This window comes from Atheta coriaria, unplaced genomic scaffold, assembly GCF_025399875.1.
Source record: "Atheta coriaria isolate IRGN ID8LTWV9N9 unplaced genomic scaffold, Caltech_Dcor_3.1 hic_scaffold_1_pilon, whole genome shotgun sequence".
Classification (NCBI taxonomy): domain Eukaryota; kingdom Metazoa; phylum Arthropoda; class Insecta; order Coleoptera; family Staphylinidae; genus Dalotia; species Dalotia coriaria.
Window position 1 is genome coordinate 99,062 of NW_027045443.1, and position 22,482 is coordinate 121,543.

Consider the following 22,482-nt stretch of genomic DNA (forward strand, 5'->3'; position numbering starts at 1 on the left):
TCGTGTCGGTTTGTGAGTGATTCAGACGTATTTCTCGCGACTCGGATTGTTTGTTCGGTCTTCTTCTTCACATTATATTCGGTCATCAATCGGCTAGTTAATTTTAGCTTGCGACTGTAGCAATGTCGTTTAGTATTTGCGCGCTTATTGTCCATAATTGCTTCATATTTGGTTGACCACCGGTGATAATTAGTATTTATAGTCGTGTTTGGCATTTTAATAATAGTAATTTATCGCGCGTATAATCTTCGTAAATCTAAATTTTGCGAGTTTAGTCTAAATACACTGTGATTGGGTTGCGTCGGACGCCGGCCTGTGATTGATTGTGAACCGCAGAACACGGACCTGGTAAATATTGTTATTCCTATGATTATAGTTTCCCCATAATTGTATCAAATGTGATTCACATTGTCAGACGAAAAAAGAAAATTTGAAATTTAAACTTTTTATTACGAATGTTGGTACAAAATGTTCTCGCATTTTGATCAAATAGACAGATATAGAAATAAACAATACATGTCTATACATATCAGCAAGCGCGAGCATTCGACACGAGAATTGTGTTTGTTTTGAACACAACTTACACTTTCTTATCGCATTTGCCGCGAGAATGCAACGCATGAGATCCCCTCACGCCGCACGTTGCCGCATCGTAGTTTTGTTTTGATCGCAGGTAACGTGCTAAAGCGATTCGCGCACAAGGTCGCGCGCCATCGACGCACTGGCTATGCGCATCTCTTGCTTTCTTATCATACTGTCGCGTCGTTGCTTGCACAGTTTGCAGCCAGTGCGTGCCGGTATCTAGTTTATCCAGACGTATTTTACGCGACTCGTATTGTTTGTACGGACTTCCCCTTTCCAAATTTGTATTATATTAAATCATCAATCGACTATTTAATTTTAATTTGTGACGAAAGTAAAGTTATTTCCTCTTTGCGCGTTTATTTCTTATAAATGTCGGTTTAGTGTATCTCCTTCATGTTGATTTGATAGTATCATTAGGATGACCAATTGAGCTGGTGTAAGTACTCGATACTTTTAACAAAACACTCCACTGTGTGATTATAGTCGTCTGAAATATTTTTGTTTTACTTACGTTTCTTTTTTTTTATTTACAGTATTAGCCGTGGCTTGGAGTCCCACGAGTTTGGCATTGGTATGTTTACAATTCAATTATGTTTTTCGTTTTAATTTCTGCGTCATACATTAGTTTGTATTTCCGTTGTCTTGTTTTATCGCGTTCCACCGTGTGTTGCAAATACATCAGAGTCGCGTACCCGGATGATGCATCTGAAAATTAATTGTTAGGATTTGTTTAGAAGATATTCACTGTCGAAAATTTCCTCACATTTCCGTTTTAACTATCATATCTTATAGAGATAAGGTCGTAGATTAAGACGCTGCGATCAGATCTTAATTGTCTCTTTTAGTTTACGAGATATTCGCGATTGAATAAAATGAGCAAAAATTGCAAAATGTCACTTTTTAGCACTTTTAGTCGCGTTTTTCGACCTTTTACTGTAGGAAATATAATTATTTTATATTTCTACCTGATTGAGAATTTTCTAGTCTTTCATAATCAACAATTTGTTGGTAGCTGTCGTTGTTAGTTTAAGAGATATTAATTATCAAAAATCGTCGAAAAGTATCAAGCACCCCCTTGGCAATTTTTTCTTAAGACTTAAAATTTTCATCTCTCAAATTTCCCTTTTTAACTATCTTATCTGATACGAATAGTCCGTAGATTACAGTGCTGCGATCAGATCTTAATTATCTCTTTTTAGTTTACGAGATATTTCGCGATTGAATAAAAATGGGCAAAATTGCAAAAATGTCACTTTTAGCACTTTTTAGTCGCGTTTTTCGACCTTTTACTGTAGGAAATATAATTATTTTATATTTTTGTCTGATAGAGAATCTTCCAATCTTTCTTTCATAATCAACAATTGTTAGTAGCTATTCTTTAGTTTAAGAGATATGAATTTTTGAAAATCGTCGAAAAAATAAGCACCCCTTTGGCAATTTTTCTTAAGACTCCGTAACACTCTCATCTACTAACGCTCGTTTTATTCATCAACTTTTTAATTAAACGCTGTGCGCGCGAATTAATTCCGCACGAAATTATTTGCCGAAAATGAAATTCGGCGCTTCAAACAATGAAGCGATGAAACAATGTTTAATGTGTGAATGAATAATCTGTTTGGTACTAAAAACCTAAGTTTTATGGTATATTAAGTATCAAGTGTGCTAAATGACACTTTAATCACGTTTAGCGTTTATTCTCCCCGTGACTAAATCCCGTGACTAAAGTACTTTAGTCACGGCCTTGGCTATTCGCGTTTTCCAAAATTTACCATTTTTTATATTAAAATAATTATTCCTCTTTTATTCATTATAATAAAATATTTAATGGCTTGTTCATATTCCACCCCTCAAGTTTTATTAAATAATTATATTATTTCCGTAATTTTTCTATTTAAATTGCGCAGTAAAAATTTGAAAAAAGTCCAAACTAGCCAAGTTTTATTTTATATCCTCCTCGTTATTAAGTTTAAACTCTACACCACACTCGTCTGCCTATAGTCCTCGTCGCCTCGTTGTCGTCCTCGTACTCGTCTTTAAAAGCTCAACAGCACTGCATTATACGACGCGCAATATTCTCGACGACCTACATACTCCCACTCGCACGTACGCCCTCAAGTTTAAACCCTTGCGTCAGCTATAGATGAAAACGTCTTCAGTTGTTACGCGAGACATAATAAACACATGCAGTAAATATGTTTACGCCTTGCAATAAAATACAAATTAAACACGCTTCAAAATTAATTCTAATTAGAAATCAATGGTTTAGTCAAAAGGTATTGTCGATAATGACAGTGCTAAGAATGCAAATGTCAAAGGACAATGGAATACAATGGATTTCAACAAGGAAAATTCATTTATTCACACAGCGAGAGAACTTCACAGATGCGCCCCATGAGACCAAATCTCGATTGAATAATAAAACAAAACAAAAAGGATTTCATTTACAAACCTAATGCGAATCGAACAAAATAAAATCAACAAACAACCGCAGAATGCTATTAGCATTATCTATAATTATCACACATTAAAACCGCATAGTAATCGACTATTAAAAGCGGTAATTAACCTGGAAATACGCAAATTAAAATTTATTTTTCGGTAAAACTTTATCAGTATTTTTTACAGTAAAATTTTATGCGCTAATAAGCAATAATATTAAACGATACACCTTTGCACAATTAAAAGTGACCATTCTTTCACATATGCTCATTTTCTATTCTCCCTCGTCCTTATAAACGTGCTCGAAGCTCGACTCAGGACACACCACCACACCATTAATGCGCTGAAGTGCAATCGGCATTGTATAAGTCAAGCACCGCGTTCGTGCCGACGTGGCGACGTCGTTAAAATAAAGTAAAATCGATGAGGGGAAAATTACTTGGCTATACAAATGCGTAGACATGCACATATTTCCAAGAGGATATTATGTGCCCTAGATCGAATATATTTTAAATGTAAAACTTACATAGTCTTTAAAATATCACATTTTAATTGACCCTTGATAAAAGTGATGAAAACCAATAGTGGAAGCCATAAAATTCTTGCTGAAATTAATTAACTACATCAAAGATTGAATAAAAAAGAGTACAAGTAATCAACAAGCGTGTGGGTAGACATCAAATGAACTTTTACTGCAATATCCGATGATGGCAATAGAGGACAGGATGTGACAAATATGTGAAGTGCAGCTAGTCAGTTATACCATCAGCGAGCTGCACAAAGCACACAGGATGTCGATTTTTATAGAAAAATTTCCAAGAAAACACCGCGTCAAAAAAGAAATATTTTTAGAAAATGATTTAATTAAGAAATTTGAGTGAATTTTTAAAGAATAAAAAAATAAAAATTGCATTTGTGGTTTTTATCGATTGTAGTGCAAGAAAAATAAATAATGTGTGCGCTACGATGAGAAACACGACGAAAACAGATATATACACTTGGTAAAAAGTACTGAGGGAATGGATGCGATAGATGGGATTTTATTGCAGATTGTAACGAGTCCGTCCATCCCCGACACGTACACTAATTCATCTTCACGGAAAGTGCTGAACAGTATGGATGTATCAGTAGAAATACTTAAAAGCAACTTGTTCATGTCTATTACAAACCGTCTGCCGGATAAATCGATTTCGTGTTTTTTAATTGTGCAAAAAATTGTTTTTCTACTTCCACTTTTAAAGCTTTGTTTTCTACGGTTTTTAGACATAAAAATTGTACTTTATACACGGCCGTGACTAAAGTACATTATCCACGGCTTTTTAGTCACGGGGCGGAGCTTGGAGCGTTGATCAATTCTAAATATTCTATAATTCTGATTTTTATAACCCAGTTTTTCACAAAAAAATTATATTATAACTATCTACGAATATTATTTCGCAACTGAAAGTTATTTGCTACAAAAAGTTTATAAAAGCCTTGTATGCACTTTGATAGTTTACGGTAACTGCGGTAGTTGCAAGTTGGAATTGAGTTGTGAGTATTACCACATAGTGCTATTAGAAAACGCGCAGGAACAAAGCGCGTTGGTTCATGTGTGAATGTCGTCGTGGAAGTGTCCTGAATGGCGCTGAAAGCCCGCGGCGTTTTCGTCGCATCCTCGCCGCCGCGTTTCTAAGAGTTATACTATACAGTAACTATACAGCTACAAGATGTGAGCGTAGCTAAATTCCCTCCTTCTGTTGCGTGTCGGCATCACCATCAACTACTTTACTTATCCTGGCTGGTTGGTTCTCGTCGTGCGGCGCGCACGTTTTAATTCCGAGCTTACAGCCACTGCGTGCGCTTTAATCGGCGTCGGTTATTATTTATACATACAGACCGAAAGTTGAGAAAGTTAATCGCATAGAAAACTCCCACTTTCCATCTTCGCGCAGAGCAGCGCTGAGCAGCGCGTTAATACTTTCCTCCGAATTTTCGCGCTCGGTTGAATTGCGAAATGAGCGTCTACCTTCGAAGGAAGAAAATTCCTGCCGGTAAAATGCACGTTACACAAATGTGCAAGGCTTTACTTTTCAAAAGGGACGCGCGCTGTTTCTAATTAATAACGAATATTAAACAGTCGGGACAAAGAAGTTGCGCTGCCGCGCTGAGGTGAACAAACGAGGGATGAAATTGAAATTCAAATTAAAATGTACCAAGTGACAGATAAATCTCAACACAACACAAATTGAAATTTTGTTTAGTTATAAAGCAAAATCTAAGGCAGCAAGCAAGAATGCATTAAAAATTCAATCAGTCATCCTCATTGCTTTCAGGATTGACGTTCGTCAAGTGCGAATGATTGATTGTTCTATTTTCAAGCGGCGAATAAAGCAAATAGAACAAAGCACTAACGCAAACAAACATTTTTTTTTCGGCGCGGTTTATTAAACTGGATAATCATAACCTAAAAATACGTTGAACAGCGTTTATAATCGTTATCGATGTTATGTTTGCACTAACCGCACGACGTGCGACGTTTATGCGTACCAGCGATAAATAAACGCTGTGTTAATGATTCCGGCGTGATTAATTGCCCACTACTAGAACCGACAACATAACCAACTATTAAGCATGATTATAGGGAAATATTAACATTATATTTACATTAGTTTTAACAAGCAGTTGAAATCATTGATAACAATCACTTTTTTTCATATTTTCGGGGGTTTTTACCTCAAAATATTAATTTTTTTTATATTTGGGTGCAACAGGCACGTATCCTGATTATTTCTGTTTGGTTTTTAGCATTTACTAAATAGCTTCTTTTTGCACTGTGCTGCTTTTCGGTTTTCCGGTTTTATCGCGTCTGGGCCATCTCCATTCGTGAATCCTTGCGCCTGGAGCTTCGTTTAAAATAGACTCTGCGAGCTGTTTCGAGCAAAGTTCGGAGTGTGTGCTCATATTTTCGCATCCCGCGTATCTGCGAGGGTTTTACTCCTCGTCGTACCCTAGTATTCCGCGTCTGCTTTGGGCGCGTGTTTGCTCTTGTTTATATTGTTTATGTTCATATATGGATGGGCTCGGGCGCATTCTTGCAGCGCGTGCTTAAACACCTTTATGTCGCCGGCTGTGTGGGGGTGGGTTTTGTGTGTGCGAGGGGTAAATTCAAATCAAGTTGACGCGTAAACCGCTTACAGCTCTCTGTACCCAAACCACCGATTTGCTTCGTGTTGGGGAATAATACATGTGGCAGTTTTTGGTGAGTAAATGGTTTAAATAATCGTGCATTCTGAATATTCAAGGAAAATTAGTTTTTGGTTTTATTTATGGAATTATTTAATTTTTTAACCATTGTCCATGGTTTTGAGGTATAAAAAGTGGTCACCCTGTGACTAAAGCCCGTGACTAAAGTAGTTTAGTCACGGTTTTGGCTGTCCGTGTTAAAAGAACCACTTTTTGTGTTTTTAAAGCGTGGAAAAACTGGCGCTTTAAAGGTAGAAGTAGAAAAACGTGGCTAAAGTGCAGTTTAGCGCACTTGTTAGTTAATATACAATATTTAGATTTGTGTAGAAAATATTACACAGTATCAACATGAAATTACAATATTTTCATTCAGTTAGAAGTCTTTATGAACCCTTTATTTCTGTGTAATTAAAATCTTATTATGTACTTCTACTTTTGCTCCCAGTTAACTTTCCGATAAGATGAAAATAAATTGCATAATAACTCAGGCATATTAAACCAACCCTCACTAGTTACACATTAAAGTTATTAAAGTTGATACCAGTTTCACATGACTAAGAACTAAAATTAATTACTTCAAGTTTGTCACAATTTTTCACCTAAAAAAATTCGATTTGTTTTAATTAAAAAATAGTGCGAAAGTACTAATTATTACGTACAAGTGCCGAAACGTATATGGCAATAACTTTAGTTTTAATAGGAACGCTTTAATTAAACTTGCGCTTAATGAGATCCGTGTTAATTATTCCAACTAACACACACATGCTGCATATGCTTGATATTTTTATCAACAATTTTACACTTTGCGTGTGTGGCACTTGGGCGCAAATATTTTATAAGGTACGAACATTGCTCGCCTATCATACATCACATTTATCACGTTTATTTACCGTGCGAGCCGTGCGCGCCACCAAGAAAACGGAAAACACGTCGCGTTTCGGTGACATAAAAATAGAATTTAATGTAATTGCACTTCATATCAGCGATGCGAATGAATGCGGGAATGATAACGAAATAGAAATGTAAAAATAGGTCGCCGGTGGGAAAAAATAAAATAAATTCGCGATAAGCGAGGTAAATTTAAACACTCGATTGCATCAACTAGTGTAAATCATCGGGTTGTAAGTGCGTAATAAATTACGAGCGAAATTAAATAAAATTGAAATACGATTTTACAATATACGGCGTAAAAATTTCATGTTTTGTTTTGATGAAATAAATAAATTTTATTGTTCGAGGGGTACAAACACAATTGTAATTTGGTTCTAGTGTTATGGGTTGTATATGTTTTATTTTTTCGGTTTTGTCATAACCTTTTGGACATGGTTTTCTTCATTTTCTTCGGCCACGAACGATTGAAATTTGGAAAGTGCTCGCCTGCGGCGCATATAAAATTTTATGCTTTGCTGCAGTGCACACACCACACACTTACCTATTCTCATCCACCGAGTGTTTGCGAAATATTTAATTTTTATCTCGTATGTGGGTTTTTTTCGTGTTGAAAACACTCGGAAAGTTAATTTTCTTGTGGCATCTATGAGTAACATAAAGCACACGTGTTCAAAAGGTGCCTGCTTTCATCTAGATCCAAAGAAAAAGTGTTTTTTGAGCAAGGTAGCAAAATATCCAACATGATGCACATGCACAATACCTGCCAGCTTAGATTATCCTTTTAAATTCGGTTCGCCAAGGATGCAGGTGCCAAATACACCTTCATATTTCGTTATTTTGATATCTCTGTCATCACCAGCAGTATATCAACTCGCAAAAAAATACAGTGTCGATGTCAGGAGTGAATATTATCCGAAATTGTGTTTTTCTTTTATAAATTTTTCAAAATTCATTTGTTCTTGTCGATGTTTATTACTCCCGCCCGCGCATGTAGGTTGATGATGAACAAGGAATTCTTAAACTGAAAAAGTGCACACGTCATGCGTTCGTGGCGTACCATTTTTTAAGCGTTTTGGAGCACGTCGAAGGAAATGTGCTCACGCCGTCGTAAACATTGTAATCATTAATATCATTTTACCTTGGCGTCGTCGGGCGACATTGTGCTTCTTTCCGCGTACTTCACTAGACTCGGGAAAAAGTAGCGCGAGCGCGCGTGGAAAAATGTTCATGGTTCCTCCACAACAACATAATTAATCAGTGGCAATGTTTCCTTCCATGTCTTGCCCGACCATTCGTTATTCTTCATTAATATTCCAAGATTTATATTTTTCTATGACGGACATTTTTCTACGCTGCTGCTAGCAAAGGGTGTGATAAATTTTTTAAGGAAAATTTCAAAAATACCGAAAATAAACGATGAAAAACTGTAAAGTTGAGTTAATCACAGTTTTATACGTTGCGCTGTTGCGAGAAAAGTTTTTCTGTTTTTGGTATTGTTTCGTTTTTCGTTTGTTATGTCGCGAATTCGCCATTTCCAAGCTCGTTTGTGAAAACTTTCGACATTACGCACGCACCTAAAAATAAATACTTGCATAGAAGCGAAAAAAGCCAACACGAAACAAAACGCGGAAAAAAAGAAGTTCAAGTTAAACAAAATCCACGAGCTGTGTGTGTGGGAGAAACGAAAAGATAGCCAGAAGTAAACATAAACACGTTGACACAGGTTCGTTTGATACGCGCGCAGCCTCCGCTGACACGTGTTTTTACTTCCAGCCGGGCTTTTCTTGTTTTCCTTGTATTCCCGATACGCCAATATGAAGGAAATCATAAATTTTCATAAGTAAACAAAACGATACGCTCATGAATCGTGCGGAGAGTACAAGAGAAACAAAGTGCCGCATGGTGGATTTTTTAGTTTTTTTTGTTGTTTTGAAGCAGAAATAAAAAAAAAAACGTTGTGGTAATACTTCTTGCGCGGCGTGTACATTGCACGTGGGGTTTACAATGTGTCACACGAGGAAACACGGCGCAGCGAGGAGCAAAACATTACGTTCGGGGAAAAGTTTGACATGCGAGTGTTTTATACGCGTTTGGAATATATTCAACTTTGTAAGTGCACAGCATTAAAGCCACATGCTGAGATTATGAAAAAAATCACCTCATAATTCACTCTTGAATTATTTTGATTTAATATTGACTAAAAGTTTACTTTTTCTATTTTATACACAAAAAGTTGGACTTTAATCACGGTCGTGACTAAAGTCGTGACTAAAGTTTATTTTTATTCAGCTGAAGTAAAATTGGTTGCCTACCATCACAATAACTCTTCAAATGTTAAAATATTGATATTAAAATTTGTCCGACACAATTTGTCATTTTCTGTGTCAATATTTTGTTGAATTTCGCCGATGTTTGTAGTGTTTTTGTTATTAACGGCGCAAAAATTGCGTTTTCATGTCGTGTTGCATGTCCGATCTATGTACATACAATACCCGGCGAGTGCTGAAATTTAATGGACGAGTGAAACCCCGTCATGTGCAATTAAATTATTCACGAGTCAAATAAAACGGGCAACTAATGATGCATCGTACGCACGACATAAAACCCGAACAGTGTTTATTTTCGTGTTCTACCCTCTCGCACAGCCAAAATGAACAAAAACTTCAGCGAGAGCGAAATTGCATAACTCACCCCGCAACCTGGCAATCTCGCCAACGTGGACGATAAGTGCTTAATTGCTATTTATGTCCATCATGCTACATTTGCATGTTTGTTTCCCCACCGCGAGTTCAGCTTATTTGTGTTATAGTTTTGTTCCACTGCGCTGTTTGAAGTCATTCTAGGAACGATTTATGCTGTCGGGCGTTTATAAATTTAAATTTACAATTTCGACTAATTCACGATGTACGCGAACTCGTACTCGTTGAATCAGATAATAAAACCCCCGCAGTCGGCGCTGTCTTCAGATAGCAATCTGGAATCGCAAGGCGACGTTTCCTGCATTCAGCCTTCTGCGCGAGCCAACGAAGTGCGATGTGTCTTACTGGTTAGTTTGTTAGACTTGCACGTTTGAAGTTGAATTGTGCGCGCATTCGAATACTCTGCTGCTTGGGGGATGTTTTGGCGGTGCGGGCATGTATTTTATCTAGAGCCGCCGCCGACGCGTGGAACATGCCTGGCGAAGTTGCGCGACGCGCCAGATTAGATGGTAATTTTGTCGGCGGCGGAACTCCCCGGATGCCGGCGTCAATCAATCTACGGGGTGGCGCGTTATTCTAATTAGAATACGCGGATTATTAAATGGCGGAAATTTATGCAAGAGGTGTATTGCAATCATTTGATTCATTTCGTGATAAAATTGTCATTAAAAAGTGAATATATTAGAGGACAAGTTGTTTTTGCGTAAAAAATGTGCTGGGATTTCAATAAATATCATTCAAATTGGATTTGTATTGACATTGCCCGGCGCATCCACCATGTGCTTCATCGCCATTCATCCGTACCAGATTCGCAATTTCGGGTTTTTGTTTCGGTCTTTTCTTTGCCGTTTTCACTCTCTTGCGAGTAGCTTTCGTTTAGGCTAGACTTTTCACCCCGTCATGACAAAAAACACGCAAAAACAAGCAAGCAGCAGTTCGCTGTAAAAAGCAAGAAGACGAAAACGAAACTCGACTGGCATGGAAAAACTACGAGTATAGCGTGATGCTTTTTTTTATTCGTTTTTCGCTCTTCTGCTACTCTTCATCATATAATGGCCATAAGTCGTATAACTTTACTCTAGGCACGCGAAAAAAGCAAATAAAAACACGCACGAAAACAGAATAGATTCGCTGATATTGTGTTGTGTTTTTTCATCCCCAAGTGTTCGTTTCTCGATTACCAAAATCAAAGTTGATATTACTTTATTCTTTCGCGAAATGAAAGTAATATTTGATTTTGATATCTAAAGAATTTTTTTATCACATTTCGGAAATACCTATGACATTAATGACTGTTTTACCGCGTAATAAACTATTATACACATGTTCTGCATTTTTGGTCAAGCCTAACAGAATTTCTTTCACATGATATTTGCATTTATGACTGGGTAATAAACGTAATAACATTGCTTGTTTTACCAGTCCTTAATGACGCGCACATTTCCATTTTCCGCTTTTTTCAATGCTTCTATCGGCCTACCAGCTAGCGAAAAAAATATTGTGTGTGTAATATAATCTAATAAAAATATTATCGCTATGGATTTCAGCCTCAGTCATGATGGTGGTGATAAATTTGTACATAAATCCGTCCGGCTTTATTGTCCATTCTCATTTATGAATTAATCATACGCGCGTTGTAATCAATTTAGTGCGTTTATCAATTTATAAATCTTAGTACCCAATGTCGTAAATATACCCTCACATAAAATTTGATTAAAATACGTTTTTAGTGCGTTTTTATTCACGTTTTGAAAAATTTTCTATAATTTTTTAACATTTACTAATGTTATCGTAAGGGTAGGGTAGAAGGGTGGCTTTTAATAATACACATAATTATGAGGATTTATAACTTCGGAAGTTAATAAATTTCTTCCAACGCGCTTCGCTTCGCTTCTTTAAGCACCGCACGAATGTCGGACGTGGTGGAGGCGGTGGTGGTGGATGCGCCGGGCGCCGACAACATTCGCTTCACGGTAATCCGTCGCCGCTCGCCGCTTAATCGCTACCGAAATGCGTGAACGCCTCGCAGGTTTTCTAATAATCCACGCTGCAGGTAGTCGAGGAGTAACTTTAATCGCTTTACAGCTGCGGCGAAAAAATTAATAGCAGGCGATAAAAACCCGTACGCATCTAGGATTTATGTTTTACAACATAAGCGAAATTTGATTTGATTTAGAAATATTGCTTGCCATTATTTATTGAAGAATTCGCCTGCAATCCAACTCAGGATAATTGCATAGATTTATAATTAATCATTTTGCGCCGTGAAAGCTTTGATGGAAGCAGAAAGTTCGTTTCAATTAATTTCCAACTAAGTCATGATTGCTTTGCTCAATTTTCGTTGTGTCGACTGCTAAAGGGTTGTAATTGTGCGCCGTGTTGAACGAAACGCAAATGATTGCGATTTCAGACTATTAAGTATTCATTTGAGTGATTTTTCCGCGTTTTCGCGTGTAAATTGGCGAATTGAACAATGCGAAACTTCGCGAATGTCCAATATCAACCTAAATCAATCATTTAACCTGTGATTGATTATTATCAAATATGCAAAAGGTTCTTGTTAACAGAAAATGCATTTGTACAGATTGTATCCATTGTTTTCAAATAAAGCATGACATTTGAGACAGGATATCAGACATTGCAGCGAAATGTTTTGGAGTTTCTGAAGACAGCGGATGGAGAAAGGATTGAAAGCTTGTTTTGTCTTGACTGACACTTGTTACAATTCTCGAGCAGGTCAAATTACAATTCTGACTGTTTGGAAAATATAACAATTTACTTTTTTATTGCTAGTTTTGTTGGTGCTTATTTATGTTTGTGATGAAATGTGTGTTGTAGGGATGAAATCTCGCGTGCCGAGGTCTCGGTTGATATTCCGCGACAGTTTGATCTTTGATGCATTTTCGTGCTCGTGTGCGCTCTGCCGGAATATACAAATAGAATGTGAGCGCACAAATCGGCGGCGGTGAATTCAGTTGGAGAATGCTTGTCTGTCTGCGCCGCATTGTGCATTCTCGTTGTTCCGCTTGATGTGTTTACCGTCGGCCACGAATGCATTTTCAATTCCTGCGCTGTCCTCATGTGTTTTAGACTTTCGTTTTTCCGCGGAAAGATTACGAATTTTATTTACATAAAAAGCATGAGAAAGCACAAGAAAAATTTCACTTATTAACACTTTTAGTCACATTTATGGGCCTTTTACCCCAAGAGATTTAATTATTTTTAATTCTCATCTAATAGAGAATTTTCCAATCTTTCATAATCTACAATCCGCTGGTTGCTATCTCTTTTAGTTTAGAAGATATTGTTGAAAAAAATATCAAGCACCCCCTTGGCAATTTTTCTTAAGAATTAAAATTTCATCTCTTAGATTTCCGTTTTAACTATCCTATCTTATAGAGTTTAGTCCGTAGATTCAGACGCTGCGATCAGATCTCAAATATCTCTTTTAGTTTACGAGATATTCGCGATTGAAGAAAATGGACAAAAATTGATAAATGTCACTTTTTAGCACTTTTAGTCGCGTTTTTCGACCTGTTACTGTAGCAAATATAATTATTTTATATTTTTATCTGATAGAGAATGTTCCAATCTTTCATAATCAGTCGCAAGCGGCGATATAGTTTTAATAGCTATGTGATATGCTATGTGACAGTACATATTTTCGCCGATTGTTTTGAGACTTTTTAATGCGATTCCTAGGCGGAATTCTACTATTGCTTATCAGTACTTGTTTGTGTATAAACAAGTTTTCGAGTCGCATTTATATCATATTTTACACTATTTTATCATTACTTGCACGCAATGTTCTAAATATCGTTCTCTTCTCTGTTTTAGCAATTGCCTTCGAGTTCCGATGCCCGAGTCACGAGCTAAATTAGAATGCGAATTTGATTCGCTTCGTCGTTCGACCCCCGATTTAAAATAAAATAAATATTGACACCCCTTCCCGCATTTCCCTTAACAATGTCATTTATTTCACAGATTTTATCATCTTCAACAATAGTCCTGAGTGTTGCAACGAGTGAAATACTGGTATGTAGTATGTGTAACTAAGTCTTTGTTTTGTACTTATCCCCACGTGGTGGTAAAATGGTGCATCATTTTAATCATTGAACGCGAGCTGAGCGTCACACAAACTCGAGCGGGGTGTTTAGAGTAAATTCTCCGTCGGGTTGTATTTGTTAGCGGTAGAAGTGACTCGATTCAGGGTACTTTACGAGGCCAGCGGTAAAGTAATAATTCGCATGAAAAAATCACCCTTTCTCGTGAAATGTTTGTATTTTTTTGTGTTTGCGCGCGATCTTGGCGGCTTACAAACGTCATCGCGACGTCTAGAGATGCGGAATTAAATTCTTCGTCGGGTTGTATTTGTTTGTTGCCAGAATTCGACGTACAACCCGCGAAAATTTGTATAAAAGGGTGATTTTATCACCCTTTCTCGTGAAATGTTTGTATTTGTTCGGCTTTGCTCGCGATCTTGCATAGGTGATAATTCGTATGATATTTTGCTCGCGAAATGGCATTAAACAAATTTTCTAGGCACATATCAAAAGTTGCTTATGCAGCATGCGACCTTGTTTGTTTGCAAATAGTGCGCGTTGTATTGCGGCGTCTGCGCGGTGAGCTCGATGCAGTTTTGTGTCTGTCGTTGGTTGTGTCGGACGTGTTTCTCGCGGCTGTTATCGTTTTATTTTGAATTTTGAATTCTGTAAATCGCGTTCATTTCGATCGTCCATCGCCTGCATTTAGTTGTTGCTAATGTGTTTAGTATTTATTAGTAGATAATCGGATGTTGAATATACAAAATCATTAATTTTCTTTGCGTTCTTTGGGCATAAAGCAAGATGGCCGCGTGCTATTAACTTGTTTTGTATTGTGATATTATTTCATTTAATTGCGGTCTATCTGTGATTGTCATTGTGTGTGGTATTTTGCCTCGGAAATATGGACAATGTTTTGCGTAGACGCCAAGAAAGCAAGGTAAAGTGGAAACTATTTTCCTTTCCATGTTTAATTCACCCATTCATGCATGCATTGTTCCGGAAGTCGTTGTTTACGTCGGATTAAAACGAAATCTTACCTTGTTATTATTGTGAACATGCTTATCTAACCATATCTATTATTACTGTATTTAAATGTGATTTACCTTTAGTTCGTGCGACCTAATAAGGACCGTGGCAACCGGCCATATAGTTTTAATATGCAACGTGACAATACATATTTTCGCCGATTGTTTTGAAACTTTTTTATGCGATTCCTCGGCGGAATTCCTATTGCTTATCAGTATTTGTTTGTGTATAAACAAGTTTCGAGTCGCATTTATATCATATTTTACACTTCGCCGAGAAGTTTTATTGCATGTTTTGTGTCTGCCTTATTTTATTATTACTTGCACTCAATGTTCTAACTATCGTTCTCTTCTCTGTTTTAGCAATTGCCTTCGAGTTCCGATGCCCGAATCACGAGCTAAATTAGAATGCGAATTTGATTCGCTTCGTCGGTCGACTCCCGATTTAAAATAAAATAAATATTGACACCCCTTCCCGCATTTCCCCTTAACAATGTCATTTATTTCACAGATTTTATCATCTTCAACCTTAGTCCTGAGTGTTGCAACGAGTGAAATACTGGTATGTGGTATGTGTAACTAAGTGTTTGTTTTGTACTTATCCCCACGTGGTGGTAAAATGGTGCATCATTTTAATCATTGAACGCGAGCTGAGCGTCACACAAACTCGAGCGGGGTGTTTAGAGTAAATTCTCCGTCGGGTTGTATTTGTTAGCGGTAGAAGTGACTCGATTCAGGGTACTTTACGAGGCCAGCGGTAAAAGTGATAATTCGCATGAAAAAATCACCCTTTCTCGTGAAATGTTTGTATTTTTTTTGTGTTTGCGAGCGATCTAGGCGGCTTAAAACGTCATTTCGACGTACAACCCGCGAAAACTTGCATAAAAGGGTGATTTTTATCACCCTTTCTCGTGAAATGTTTGTATTTTTTGTGTTTGCGCGCGATTTAGGCGGCTTACAAACGTCATCGCGACGTCTAGAGATGCGGAATTAAATTCTTCGTCGGGTTGTATTTGTTTTTTGCCAGAATTCGACGTACAACCCACGAAAACTTGCATAAAAGGGTGATTTTTATCACCCTTTCTCGTGAAATGTTTGTATTTGTTCGGCTTTGCACGCGATCTTGCATAGGTGATAATTCGTATGATATTTTGCACGCGAAATGGCATTAAACAAATTTTCTAGGCGCATATCAAAAGTTGCTTATGCAGCATGCGACCTTGTTTGTTGCATTTGCACTATTTAGTGCGCGTTGTATTGCGGCGTGCGCAGAGTACTCGTATAATCGTGTGCGGTCGCGTGCCGTCGTTGATTGCGCTGCGCGGTGTGATCAGCACAGTTTTGTGCCGGTCGTTGGTCGGGTCGGGCGTGTTTCTCGCGGATGTTATCGATTTATTTTTAGTTTGCAATTCGGTAAATCGCGTTGAATTCGATTGTCCATCGACTGGATTTAGTTGTTACTCACGTGTTTCGTGTTTTATTAGTAGATAATCGGGTGTCGAATATACAATAACGTTAATTTTCTTTTCATTCCTTGTGCGTATTAATATATATAAGATGGCCGTGTGTTATCAACTTACGAGTATTTACACTGCACGCTCGCGAGATACGGATAGCATGAACCTGCTACTTCTTGCAATGTTTGTTGTGATATTATTAGGACAATGGATAGGAACAATGACATTCTTCTTCGAGAAAGACGTGATAGAACGGTAAACTGGGTGACTTTCTTTATTTTAATTCACCTATTCGAGCATACTTCAAGGCTGAGTAACAGAATTTTCAGCAGCGGTAGTCTGTTAGAGAAGCTTCAAAGCAACAGTGCGTAATCCTAGATTTGTTTGTGCGTGTCATCCTCTTGAGCCCATTTCCTTGATTGCTGTTTGTGTTATGTAATTCTGTATGTAGAACTTGAATGCATCTTTTATTGTGTATATGACTTTGCTGTATAGTCTTATGTATTAATGTGTAGGGGAGAGTAGGGTAATGGGAGTCAGCGGGTAATGGGAGTCACCCATATATCCACGAAACAATAGTTACGAGTAACGCGTAAACGGCGTTCCTACCTCCGTTCTGGCCCCAGTGCCACCCCCGAAAAATCATGCAAATCGGTGCGTGTATCATTGAGATACGCCAATATTTTATTTTGAGTTTCCGCTGATCTAATTTTACGTCCACGCAAATTAGAAGATAAGTGTCGAATATCTTGCAATATTCGAATGAAACTTTTATATAGTCTTAGTTAAACATTCAAAATTGTGATGTGCAGTTCAGATTACATTAATATTGTGAAGAAATATTTTTTGTTTTTTTTTTTTCACAATAGTGCAATTAGGCAATGGGAGCTTGACTTAACACGGACGTTTTGTCTTTTAGTCCGCTTTAAATACCTATACAATGTGACTTATTTTTCAATAGCCTTCTTGCAGAAACGATACTGCGGGAAAAGTAAATAAAACTTATGATTTCGCCATATTGAAACCGGACTTACGACCTGCTAAGCCGCGCACATATAAGCAAGTACCACTTCGTACAGTTCTACCGTAATAATGAAATTAGCAAATGGCTTATTTTCTACGGGGTTGAAAATGGAAACAAATATACAGGGTGTTACAAATGAAAAATTTACTATGAAAACAGAAAAACATTTTAACACTTCAAATATCATTCGTTTTTCACCCGAGGCTCCGGGAAACTAATATACAGGGTGTCACAAAAAGAAAATTTAAAGGGCAATGAGGAAAACTCTAAAAACAACAGTTAAAGCAAAATTTTCACGGACACAAAGATAAATGAATATACAGGGTGTTTAAGAAAGAAAATCTCTAGTTGAAACAAAGAGCCCACAAAACTCACAAATACCGGCGATTTTCTACGTAGTGTTAGGAAAACTAATATACATGGTGTTACATAAAGAAAACTTTAGAAACTACAAAGGGAGTTAATATTCACAACATGAAGAGGGAAATTTACAAATAAACAACAATATTTTAATATATTGAGAATGTATATTTATTAATTGATGCATCAACTGCATAAAGTAACCGACGGGTAAAGCATCATCATAAATTGATAGAATATCCTGCGGAAAACATTCAAATCAGCTGACGGCAAGCGACGGCGCGTAGCAATACAATTGTTAGAGAGGATAAAAATAACTATTGTTCATTTTTGTAAATGTTAAGACGTACAGAGACTATGAAAACGAAAACGTGTAAAATTTTACTAGCTCAACAAGAAACTTCTTAATTTAATTATGCTAAGGAGTGCAAATAAAAACATTCACGTGTTCTGCGAAAAGACGGCCGAGCCGACGGCCGACGGCAAAGTGAGCGTGGTCGACCATATGAATATTGCCAATAATAATAATCTTCAGATACTTTTGTAAAACAGTATTTGTAGTAATTAAATCATCCATGTTATTTTCGGAAACGGAACTAAGAATTCTGGTAAAAATGCTACATACCATGTGTTTTTATTCGCAAGATGATACATGCAAATTTCATATCACTCAAATAGAAAATTCAATTTAAGTTAAACCGGCGTAAGTTTCCGTAAAAAATTTAATTACACACCTACCTATGCATTGATGAGGGGATTTTATATCCTGGAATATATTCTATCACCTGAAAACACACGCACAGATTGATGGACACTTATTTCTTATTTAAGGAGACTCCAAACGTGACAAATCATTAAACAAATCAGGCACACATGCCCATTGCGAATATTTTGCTGATGGTCAAAAAAGTATCCGACGATTAATCCAATTAAAACCTCAAAACGCATGGCGATTAGAGAGACACGTTCGCGGACCACGCGGTGAAACGACTGCCGTGTGCGCTTTGCTTAGTCAGGTACAAGGCTGGTACGAAGCGATAATACGCGTCAGTCGAACAAAAAAAGTTGTTTATACACAAACGTACTGATAAACTCGTAGATGAAAAGACCAAACTAAAATATCACAATGTTGAAATAACCGACATACACGAAATCTACTTTTACTTTCAATATTTCTCAGCATAGGAAAAGAATTAATTGAATTTGGAATGTCCTAAGATTGAGAAAAACAGAAAATTAATTTTCCATTACAAATAATGAACAGAATAGCCGGAAAATCAAAAGTTTAATTCTTTGATGTATCAGCATGGTACGCGACTATCTTATGCCATTGCAATAAAAAAAATGTGACGCGCAAATATAAACGAAAAACATAGTTAAAATATTAACTTACCAAAGCGGAACCTGTCGGAATCCAAGACCCGAAAGGTACTATAAATAAAATAAAACACAAGTTAAATCATTTCATAAATTTTATTAATATTATATTCACACATCAAAAGAAAACTAATAATCTATGTTATTCAGTTAAAAGTTACCTAGAGATAACCAATGGATTATCTAATGATGAATAAATCAACATGACGGAAAAATGAAGGGACCGACAACGGCAACTGCACACGATAAAACCGCAGCGGTGAAAATTTACACGATTATCAATCAAATACAACGCCGAATAATTAATCAAACTCTAAGAATGATATAAGCCGCGAGAGACAAGCCCGAAGGAACCAGAGACCGGCACGGAACTGGCCGTAGCATAACCGAAAATGCTAAGGCATGCCTAATATACACACACCACAGCTGACGATATGATAAGGCAGCCTGCTGTCGCGCGTGTAAATACAAGAGGTGTGCAAACCTTATCACACGTGACTTTGTGCGCCAATAGCAATAGACACGGATACCTACGATCTAAACTAAACTGCTGCATGCAGCAAGTAGATGCGGTGCGAGAGAACGATGTACGGAATACATGCGATAAAAAGTTTTTATACAGAAACGCAGGTAACAGAATTGTGTTCAAAACTAATACACTTCTAATTTATGATTTGTAGTTCATGCTAGTGCAATTAATGAATGATGGATACAATATTACTCCTATAATGAGGTAAAATCTAGAAAAACGCGAAACTAGTTAACTAGTTAGTGCGAAATTCAATTGTGAATATCTCGTAAACTAAAAGAGATAAATAAGATCTGATCGCAGCGTCTTAATCTACGGACTATTTTCTATCAGATAGGATAGTTAAAACGGAAATTGGAGAGATGAAATTTTCATTCTTAAGAAAAAATTGCCAAGGGGGGGTGCTTGATACTTTTTTTCGACGATTTTTGATAATTCATATCTCTTAAACCAAAAGAGATAGCAACCAACAATTTACTGATTATGCAAGATTGGAAAATTCTTTATCAGATAAAAATATAAAATAATTATATTTCCCACAGTAAAAGGTCGAAAATCGCGACTAAAAGTGCTAAAAAGTGACATTTCTCAATTTTTGCCCATTTTATTCAAACGCGAATATCTCGTAAACTAAAAGAGATAATTAAGATCTGATCGCAGCATCTTAATCTACGGACTATTTTCTATCAGATAGGATAGTTAAAACGGAAATCTGAGATGATGAAATTTTAATTCTTAAGAAAAAATTGCCAAGGTGGGGGTGCTTGATACTTTTTCACATTTTCCTCGATTTTTATTGCTATAAATTCAAATATCTCATAAACTAAAAGAGATAGAGATAAACGAATTGCTGATTATGAAGCTATGGAAAATTCTTTATCAGATAAACTATTAAAATTGGGAAATAAGCAGGGTCGAAACAAGTTTATATCGAAAATGGACAAAGGGAGATAACCTTTTGGAACATTTTCTTTTTTTTCTCTATATTCTATTATGATTCTGTTGTTCTTGGCAATTGAAGTTTTTTCTGTTTCGGTAATTGTCTTTTGAACTCCTAGGCCAAAAATACTGGTGAGGTAATTAAATAATTCAGGTAATTAAAAATAATTTTATTCGCAGGTTACATTTCCAGTGATGTCACTCTAAAATCGTCGATGTTTGTAAATTTTCGGTGTTTTTTCCTGAAATTTTAGCTTTTGCTTTGATATCTAGTGGTTTTCTGTTCATATTACTCTTTACATTATATTTTTATTTATTCAATCCTTTATGGCAGCCTGGGTTTATTAATATTTGTAAATAAACATCTCTTTGAATTGCGTTCATGGTCACATTGTGCTAACGCATCGCACACCTGATAGTGGCCGCGTGTTGTCGCCGTCGGCTGTGCACATGCAGTTTTATTTCGGACACAGATTGAGACGCGTGCATTTATCGCGACTAGTTTTGTTTCTTCCTATAATAATTATTTATATTGATGGCATATACCGGAATCGCGTGTTAACCATGTTTTGCAGGTGCGTGCGTTAAATCAATCAATCGCGGAGTAATCGACGGTTCACTTGTGCGCGTGTTAGGTTTTGTCGGCCGTCGGTGATTGTTCTTTGCCTGTGAAATTAACTGAAATCAATTTTAGAATAGGACCTGCTGATCCTCAATTAGCAAATACAAAATGCTACCGTGTAAGTAAAATTAATCGGATAATTGTCGTCTCCAACGCGGATTGTGTCACTAGTCCTCTCCAGCCAAATATGGTAATGAAATCTTTCCATCAGAGCTTGAATATTTGTTTTCATTACGCAAAACACTTATGGACGATCACTACAATCTGTCATTTGTTAAAATATTCATATTTCTTCGACAATTGTCCAAGTATTTATTGATATTAAGCATGTATTAAGTAGCGCGATTTAGTTTATATTTATGATGATCCGTCGGATCGTTTACCTGGCACTTTTTAAAATTATAATAAATTAGTAAAAAACACATTTATAGTTAATTATGTGTTATCTACTTGATAATTTCCAATGCTTTTACAATAGAACTTACCATCTTTATATATATATATATATAAATTTTATTATAAATTGTTTCCTTTGTGTAACATCGTGCCTAAGAAAATAGATTATCTTTTTTAGTTTTTGTTCTGTTCATTTTTGATCTTTGGATATGTTTTTAAAAGTAGTTTTTGTCCTTTCTTTAAAACTCTGTAATTTTTTTAATAAGAGCTTGTTTTCCACTTGAATTTTCAATTTTCTTTTTGGGACACCCTGTATTTTGGTTTTCCTTTTACATCCATGTAAAATTACCTGCTTTTGTCATTTTTAAATATGTCTCTTCTTGATCTATGATTTTATTTATACCACCCCTGTATGTTTGTCTTTCTTTATCCACGTTTAAAATTGGACATATTTGTAGTGTTTGGAAGAATGCCCTCCTGAACTTTGGTATATATCTTAAAATGTTATTGTTTTTCTTTTTGTAACACCCTGTATGTTAGTTTTCCATGTTGTCACGTGATAAATGATAAAAGTTAGTCATTATTCAGGGTTTGCGTTCTTGAACATTTAATTTTCTTTATGGTTGTTTTCTTTATGTACGACCCTGTATTTGTTTCACGCGAAAAATTTTTGTTATCCTGGTTATTGTATTCGGCAGTTTCCCAACTTGAATTTTAGTTTTTCTTTTGCATCACCCTGTATTAATTTTTTTTCCTCATTATATAGTAAAAATAGGCCATACTTATTATTAGGAGTTGTATTTTTAAAATTATGATTTCCTTTTACAACACCTTGTATATTAATTTTCTTCCATGTCAGGTAACAAGT

General features: G+C 36.4%; 2 long non-coding RNA genes across 2 annotated transcripts; both read left to right on the plus strand.

Moving 5' to 3' along the window:
- The first annotated feature begins 22 nt into the window (after positions 1–22).
- LOC135804332 (uncharacterized) lies at positions 23–13,791 on the plus strand. Its single transcript, XR_010551019.1, has 3 exons — positions 23–348; positions 1,119–1,156; positions 13,677–13,791. It is a non-coding gene; the product is annotated as an uncharacterized lncRNA (long non-coding RNA).
- Positions 13,792–14,472: 681 nt separating this feature from the next.
- LOC135804330 (uncharacterized) lies at positions 14,473–15,388 on the plus strand. The gene is made up of 2 exons (XR_010551018.1): positions 14,473–14,822; positions 15,274–15,388. It is a non-coding gene; the product is annotated as an uncharacterized lncRNA (long non-coding RNA).
- The last annotated feature ends 7,094 nt before the right edge of the window (positions 15,389–22,482 follow it).